Below are 8,341 nucleotides of genomic sequence, written 5' to 3'. Positions count from 1 at the left end.
AACGTACACCAACATTCACTCAAAACCGGAGAAAAGGGGTGACGTTTTACGAAAATGAGAAAATAATAGGTACATAAAATTCTTTTGCATAGAACTAATGCAGATACTCCATGCTTCAATATTGAAACTTGAAAACTCCTAAGAATTCAAATTAAAGTTTATTGCATTCTCTACAAAACAGTTAAAGTTTTAACCCAAAATGGTTTCCGAAGAAAACAGATGAATGTTTTAAAAAAAATTTATTTTTAACAAAACAGTTTCACTAGCAAACGATTAATTTAATTTTCAAGCAAAAATAAAGTCATTTTTCCACCTAGAAAGATAAATTTATAACTAAAAAACATTAATTTTCTATCATAAAAGATGAATTTTAAATTCAAAAAGGACGAAATTTAAAAAAATTCTTACCTTGATAAGGGTACTGTATGAATACCGAAACGTTGGTGAACATTTCAACGAGGAATCCAGTGGTGACCTTAGTTTTAACCTGGACCATAACCTTCATGGTTATTTTAATGTCACCTTTATTTTTTTAGAAGGAATAGCCCATTTCTGACATTGGCAATCGAAAGAGCAGAAAATTTTGTGTTAAACAGTGTAGTCAGGTCATAAGTGAGGTTTGACCTTGGTGGACATATCAAGGTCATTTAAAATTCAATATGATCTGAATAATTTTTCGCAAGCTAGCTTGTGAAAATCATCCTACCCTAGTTACTTACTTAAATAATTTACATTAAATAGTGAACATCGAGTGACCTTGGCCATGACCATCAAGGTCACTCTTTGTTTTTTAATTGAAACGACTCTGTTTGACATCGGAAATCGACAGAAGCCAAAATTTTACATTGAAAAGTGTAGTCAGGTCATAGGTAAGGTTTGACCTTGGTGGATATATCAAAGTCCTTCAAAATTCAATAAGTTCTGAATAATTTTTCGCAAGCTAGCTTATGAAAGTCATCCTACCCTACTTACTTATACAATGTACATTAAATAGTGACTATCGAGTGACCTGGGCCATGAATATCAAGGTCGTCCTTTGTTTTTTAGTTGAAACGACTCTGTTTAACATCTAAAATCGACAGAAGCCAAAATTTTACATTGAAAAGTGTATTAAAGTCATAGGTAAGGTTTGACCCTGGTGGACATATCAAGGACATTCAAAATTCCTTGTTCCGTATAATTTTTCGCAAGCTAGTTTGTGAAAATCATCCTTCCCTACTTACCAACTTAAACAATGTACAATAAATAGTGACCATCAAGTGACCTTGGCCATGACCATCAAGGTCACTCTTTGTTTTTTAATTGAAACGACTCCGTTTGACATCGGAAATCGACAGAAGCTAAAATTTTACATTAAAAAGTGTAGTCAGGTCATAGGTAAGGTGGACATATCAAGGTCATTCAAAATTCAATATGTACTGAATAATTTTTCGCAAGCTAGCTTGTGAAAATCATCCTACCCTACTCACTTAAACAATGTGCATTAGATAGTGCCAGCTTGCGAAAGAATATTCAGACCATATTAAAGTTTGAATGACCTTGATACGTCTATCAATGCCACACCTTACTTATGACCTGACTACATTTTTTAACGTAAAATTTTCCGCTCTTTCGATTGCCAATGTCAAAAATGGGCCATTCTATTTAAAAAAAACAAAGGTAACCTTGAAATGTCCATGAAGGTCATGGTCAAAGTCAAAACTAAGGTCAACACTGGATTCCTCGTTGAAAGTTACTTCAAGAATGACCTCAAACTTCTCCAAAAAAAATTGTACCTAAGGATTTATTTGTTTGTGCCTGTATATTCCACTTAGAAACGAGTCAGGCGGTCCGCACTGTTTACGTTTCCGCTCCCCCCTCCCCCGAAATCAGTCGAAGGACATTTGAAGGCAACCCCCGAGAGTTGATTGAAAGCGAGAGTTTGGTGTAATAAAAATAAAAAAGACGGAACAAATAAAAAAGTGAAGGAAGGGAATTTGGTTGGTTTCTTTCTCATTTTTTTGTCCAGGGATTAAATTTTTTTGTAAAGGGTATCTTTTTTCCCAATTGCAATAGGAACATTTAATGATGGTGGTCCAAATTTCGTCGTTGGATTATTGATTTTATTTTCACGAATTCTATACATGAGATTGATTATTGAGTGTTAAATAGGATTTTAAATTTTATTTTAATCTAATGTAAATTTCGAAATTAAAAAAAATTACAATTGAATTATCAATCTTCAACGGTCTAATTTTTCAAACAGAGAAGATTGAGATTTAAAGACAAATTTTAACAAAATAGTTGAATCATTAATGAAACTTTTGAATTTTCAACTGAACCAGATTTTTTCGGGCGATAAATGAAATTTTCCAAATTTTCAGTTTAAAAAATGAAAGACGAAATTTTAAACGAACAGTTTAATTTCCCACCAAATTGTTGAATTTTCAAGCCAAACAGACGAATTTTGTAGAAAAAATAATAAGTTTTCAACTAAAATGATGCATCAATCGTAAAAAATATTTTTAAAAAGTAGTTCAATTTTCAACAAAATACATGAATTTTCAGTCAAATTGTTGAATTTTTTCCACAAAACATTCATATCTTAAACTAAAGAGATGAAGTTTAAAATAAAGTTGTGAATCGTTAACAACAAAAAATAGTCTTCAACAGAAGCGTTCAATTAAAAAAATATTTGTCAACCAAGAAGATTAATTTTCTAAAAATGAAATAGTAAAATTTTAAACGAAAGAGATGAATCTTCTACCAAAAAATAAATTTTAAACAAAGTTTAACTTTCTAAAAATACTTGAACTTTTATTCGCAAAATATAGTTTTATCAAAACACGTAGTGGAATTTTTCACATTCAAAGGTGTACTTTCAACAAAATATCGAAAATTTTAAACAAAGAAAATTAAAACTCAACCAAAAACAGTTAAATTTTCAACCCGAAAAGTTGAATCTTAAACCAAAAAGTTTATTTACATTCCACGAAGATGAATTTTCAACTAAAAATAATATGTTTTTTAACCAGAATTTACTCTTTAGTCTTATCTCGCAGAATTAATTAATTAATTAATTTTGAAACAAATAGTTTCTTTTTCTATTAAAAACATGAATTTTCAACCGAAAAAATAAATTATGAAACAAATAACTTTCTACGCAAAAGAAAAATTGCCCATTAAAAAAAATTTACAAAAAAAACGAATTTCCAACCAAAAATGGTTTAGTTACAGTCTCAATTTACAAAAATTAATTTTCAAAATAAAAAAAAAACATTTTTTGAAAATAAGAGTGCAATTTTTAACAAAGGAAAAGAATTTTCAACGCATAAAAATGAATTTACGAAAAGAACATTTAAATATTTAATTGAAAAATTAATTTTTAACAATATCGGTAAATTTTCAATCATTCAAACAATAATTTTTAACAATCAAGAGAAATTGGATTATACTATATTAATTTTTAACCAAAACACATGCATTTTCAAGAAAAAATAATTTTCTACCAAAAAGACAAAATAGTTAAATTTTGAACCAGAAAAATAAATTTTTCCCTAAAACCGATGAATTTTTAAACCAAAAGAATATTTTTCTACTACAAAATATGAATTCTTAATCACATAGTTAACTTTCCAACTAAAACAGATCAATTTTTGAGCATAAGAAAAACGAATTTAGAAAATAGTGTTGAAATATTCAACAAAGAAAATTGTTCTTCAACAAAAAGATGAATTTATAACCAAACAGATGATTTTTCTACGTAAATGATAAACCAATTGCAGAATTTTTTGACGGTAGTTAAAATTTAAAACATGTAGTTTGATTTATCTGTAAAAAAAATACAAATTTTCGAAAAAATAGTTGAATCTTAAAGCAAAACATAATTTTTTAAGCAAAAAGACCAATTATTAACAAAATAGAAAAAATTTCAGTCAAATTTTTAAATTCTCAACCAGAAAAGATAAATGTTTGATTAAACATGTAATGTTCGGACAAAAAATGGAATAGCTAAATTTTCAGTTTATAAAATTAGTTCTGAATAACAAAAAACTTAATTTTCAGTAAAAGAGTTCAACCCAAAACGTGTTTTTTCTTATCAAGAAGATCAATTTTTGAAAATGGAGAATTGCATAACAAGATTGGTACATTTTTAACAGAAAAATTAAATTTGTTATCAAATATAAGAATTTTTATCTGAAAAAAATGCTATCTTGGTTTGTACCTCAGTTTTAATTGATAACTCATATTGATAGCGTAGTTTATGGACGGCCTCTTATCTAAAAATATCCTCGTAAAAGAAAGGAAGCTTAAAAAACCGTTGCTGAACAACAATAAAGGGGCGGCCATTTTGATAAACAGAATTGCAACCTCCAACCTAAAAAAAATTTTAATATCGGTATCTTTTATTGAAGAATACTCACCCAACTTGAGATTCCGAGAAAAATGGTCCTTCTCTGAGAACGGATCTTGTGAAAAAAGCACACGAACGGAACCGAGAAATGAGGAAAATTGAAAACAAACTTTGCACGATTGGTAATCAAATTTTTTACAAGTATTCGCAAACCTTTAGAGGCCGAGTTTTAATGGAATCTTAGCGCAATTTTAATAAAGTTTGGAAAAATGAAATTTACAAATTCACTGGGAATAAAAATTTGGAAAAAGACGACACGAAAAAAGATCAAAAAAGGAACAATCGATGGAGCGAGTCCCGCAATTGATCCTGACTAGTGGCTCGATATAGACTGTCATTTCTTGTCCTTTCATTCCCTCCATCATCAGCGCTTCACTGTTACCAATAGAGATGGCGCAACAGTCTTAAAAAATTCAAATTACGGTATTCAAGCTATTTTTTTATTATTTCGAGAACTGCTAAGGTAAATTTACTCGCGTATTACAACTTACACGTCACACGTGATAATAAATGTGTAATAATGCGTTATCGCGCTTAATAATATTATATTGATCAGTGATCAATAGCGAGTTTAAGCAGTTCGCTTTTAGATAAAAAAAATCATATTTATGAAGAATCCCGAAAAATAAAAGAGCAAAAAGTAGAATTCCAGAATTAGAAAATTCACGAATATTAAAATTTCCGAATCATCAAACACCCTAGCAATACAATTCGGAATAATCAAATTTTTTAATTAGAAATCTTTTTACATTCCATAATAGGAAAATTGTCGAAATATAAAATACCCAAGTAATAATATTAACGAAAAAATTCTCTATACTATAAAATTTGCGATTAATAAAATTCCCGTTTTGGAAAATAGCCCAATTATAAAATACCCGAGTAATAAAATTTCCAAATTAGAAAAATCTCGAAAAATAAAATGCCCGGCACTGTAGAGTTCTCGAATTCAAAAATGCCCGAATGATAAAATTTTCGAATTATTAAACTCCAGAATAAAAAAAAATGTGAATTATAAAATACTCGAGTTAGACAATTTCCGAATTGAAAAATACCAGAAAAATAATATTTTTGAATTAGAAAAAAAATAAATCTCTGAAATAAGAACATTTTTGAATAATAAAATTCCTGACTTGGGAAATTTTTAATAATTAATACAATATTTTTAGTGAAAAGTGCCCAAAAAGTTTGGAAAATTGGAAAACCGCGGCTTTCTAACTACATTCTAAGAGGAAATGGCTGAAGACAATAATAAATTGTTTTAACAATTTATGTAAACATCTAATCTATATTTCATCTATTTTATTAAAATTTCATCTTTTTGAATTAAAGAATTCAACTCTTGAAGATTCTTGAAATTAAATGAATTCATGAATGAAAATTTATGTCTTTTGTTGATTTTTACATTTCCTATTGATAATTCTTCTTGTAAGGATAAAAATTGTCTTTTAAGAAATAGTCTTTTAAGCTTTAGGTTTCGACCATTGGCTTGAAAACGCAACTTTCTTTGTTAAACTTTAAACTTTTTTGTGATACAATTCGTCCTAAACTTCAACTATGTGTTTGCAAATGTAAACGTATTTGTTAAAATGTCATCTGTTTTGATTAATAATTCCACAGTTTGATTAAATATTCTTTTATTTAGCTAGAAACTTAATATTTTTTGGCTATAATTAATTTTGTTGTTAAATATTCAACAGTCTTCTCGAAAAATCCATATTTGATTTCATTATTCAATTATTTAGTTAAAAACACAACTGTTTGTGGTAGAAATTTAATAATTTTGTTTGAAAATTCAGTGATATTGTTGAAAATTGATCTTCTTCGGTTAGTAATTGATCTCTTTAGTTAACAATATTTAATCTACTTTTTAATTTTAACTGTTTTGTGAACTATTTGTTATTTATTATTTAACTTTTAGCTAAAATTTTATTTTAGGAATTGAGCATAGTAATAATTTTTTTCCCCTTCAGCATCGATATTTCTTGAAATTATCATTCTTTATTGAAAAAAATTATATTTTTTAGGCCTTTCAGCGGAAAATCATCAGTCATTGTACGATATACCATTGCATTGAATTTTTGTTTCCTAAAAAGAAAAATGTTGGCGTATTAAACTTTTATTATTCTTATGCTGTGTCCTCTTAAATTGGGAGAGGTTTTTTATTTTTCTGAAAAAAATGAACATTCGATGTTTAATTTCTACGAAAAGCCTACATTTAAAGTTTTTGGGATAAATCTTGTTCATTTGCATTCAGAAATTTAATATTTTGGGAACAAATTTTTATTCTTTTAAAACTAACGATTTAAAATTTTTTATCGCAATCAGCAGGCGCGCCTGTTAAATTTCTGATCCATGTCACACTCCTTCCTTCTTACCCTCCTTATTGATTTTTTAAAGAAGCCCTCCTTTTCCATTGGTTAAAGATTTGACTATTCTGTTGAAAATTCGTTATTTTTTGGTTGATATAACAATTTTTAAGCAGAGGGTTGAATTGTTCCATTATTAGTTGAAAATTTGATGGCAAATCTATGTATTTTATTAGTTGAAAATCCATTGATTTGGTTGAAATTTTAAATATCTGCTTAAAATTTTTGTTATGTTTTAAAATCAATTTTTTAAACTGAATTTTGACAATTTCATTTTGAGTTAAAAATGGATCATTTTCAGTGTCGAATATGCGACTATTTAATTCAAAATTAACTCTTTAGTTTAAAATTCATATTTGGGGTTGAAAGTTCGACTGTTTTGTAGAAATTTCTTCCTGTTATAAAAATTCAACTTTTATGTTGAAATTCGGTTGACATTTTTTCAATCTTAAATGAAAAATCTTTTTTTTTGTAGAAAACTGCCTTTTTTGCGGAAATTGGATCTTTTTGGTCAAACATGCAATTGTTTGGTTAAACATTAATTTGTTTTGATAAAAGATAAAAAGATTTTGTTGAGATTTTGTCTTTCTTGGTTAAATTCTACTATTTTTTATGTAAAGTTCAAATCCATTTTTTTTTATATCACATTATATTTTACATTGAGAAATAAACTTTTTTAGTTGAACATTTAACTACTTGATTGAAAGTGGAATAAATTTGTTAAAAATCTGTTTTATTATTTCAAAGTACATTTCTTTTGTTTGCAAATTTAACTATCTTCTTAAAAGTTATTTTTTTGTACTAAAAATCCATTGTTTTCATTAAAATTTACAAATTTAATTTTCGGCTGATAATCAACATTTTTAGTTCGAAATTCAACTATCAGGTTAACAATTAGCTTTCTTGGACAATTCATATTTTCGAGTTGAAAGTTAAACTGTTTTGGTAAAATTCAATTATTTTCTTCAGAAAATTCTATTATTGTCAAAGAAAATTCAAAAGTTTGGTTGATAAATAATTTTTTAAATTAAAATTTACTATTAAGTTGAAAATTTATTATTTTGCATTGAAAATTCAACTGCTTTTCTAGAGAATTCGCTTTTTTGGTTGGGAAATTCAACAGTTTAGTAACAAAATTTTTCTTACGACAGAAAAATCTTTCTTGTCGAAAATTTAACTCTTTTGTTTATAATTATCTTTTTTTTCCAAAATTCATCTCTTTTGGCGAAAATTTCATTTGTTTGGTTCAAAATAAAAGCTTTTGTTTAAAAACCAAGGTCTTTTGGTTGAGAATTTAAACATTTTGTTGAAAAATGGTCTTTTCCTATTGAATTCATCTGTTTTTTAATGAAAATTAAAAATTTTTGGATTGAAACATCATCTATTACATTTTTGATTGAGAATTCATCTTCCTGGTCTAATTTGACTTTTTTGTCTAGAATTAAAATATATGTTCCTTAAAAATATGAACTATAATATTGTTTGTTGAGAATTAATTTTTTTTTCAATTGAAAATTCAAATATTTATTTGAAAGTTTAACTCCTTGGTAGAAATGCATGTTTTCTAGAAGACTCATCA

The 8,341-nt window shown here is 27.2% G+C and overlaps 1 protein-coding gene across 9 annotated transcripts in view; it reads right to left on the bottom strand.

Moving 5' to 3' along the window:
- Window positions 1-4,694, bottom strand: part of LOC117171515 (CUGBP Elav-like family member 2) — a 979,205-nt gene extending 974,511 nt beyond the window's left edge. For all 9 annotated transcript variants that reach the window (XM_033358892.1, XM_033358936.1, XM_033358918.1 and 6 more), the window contains exon 1: window positions 4,404-4,694. The gene's annotated coding sequence lies outside the window, so the exon portion shown is untranslated. The remainder of the gene's footprint in view (window positions 1-4,403) is intronic.
- Window positions 4,695-8,341: the final 3,647 nt, after the last annotated feature.

This window comes from Belonocnema kinseyi, chromosome 1, assembly GCF_010883055.1.
Source record: "Belonocnema kinseyi isolate 2016_QV_RU_SX_M_011 chromosome 1, B_treatae_v1, whole genome shotgun sequence".
Classification (NCBI taxonomy): Eukaryota; Metazoa; Arthropoda; class Insecta; order Hymenoptera; family Cynipidae; genus Belonocnema; species Belonocnema kinseyi.
Note: the sequence above shows the minus strand (reverse complement) of the source record. Positions and strands in the feature narration are given on the sequence as shown.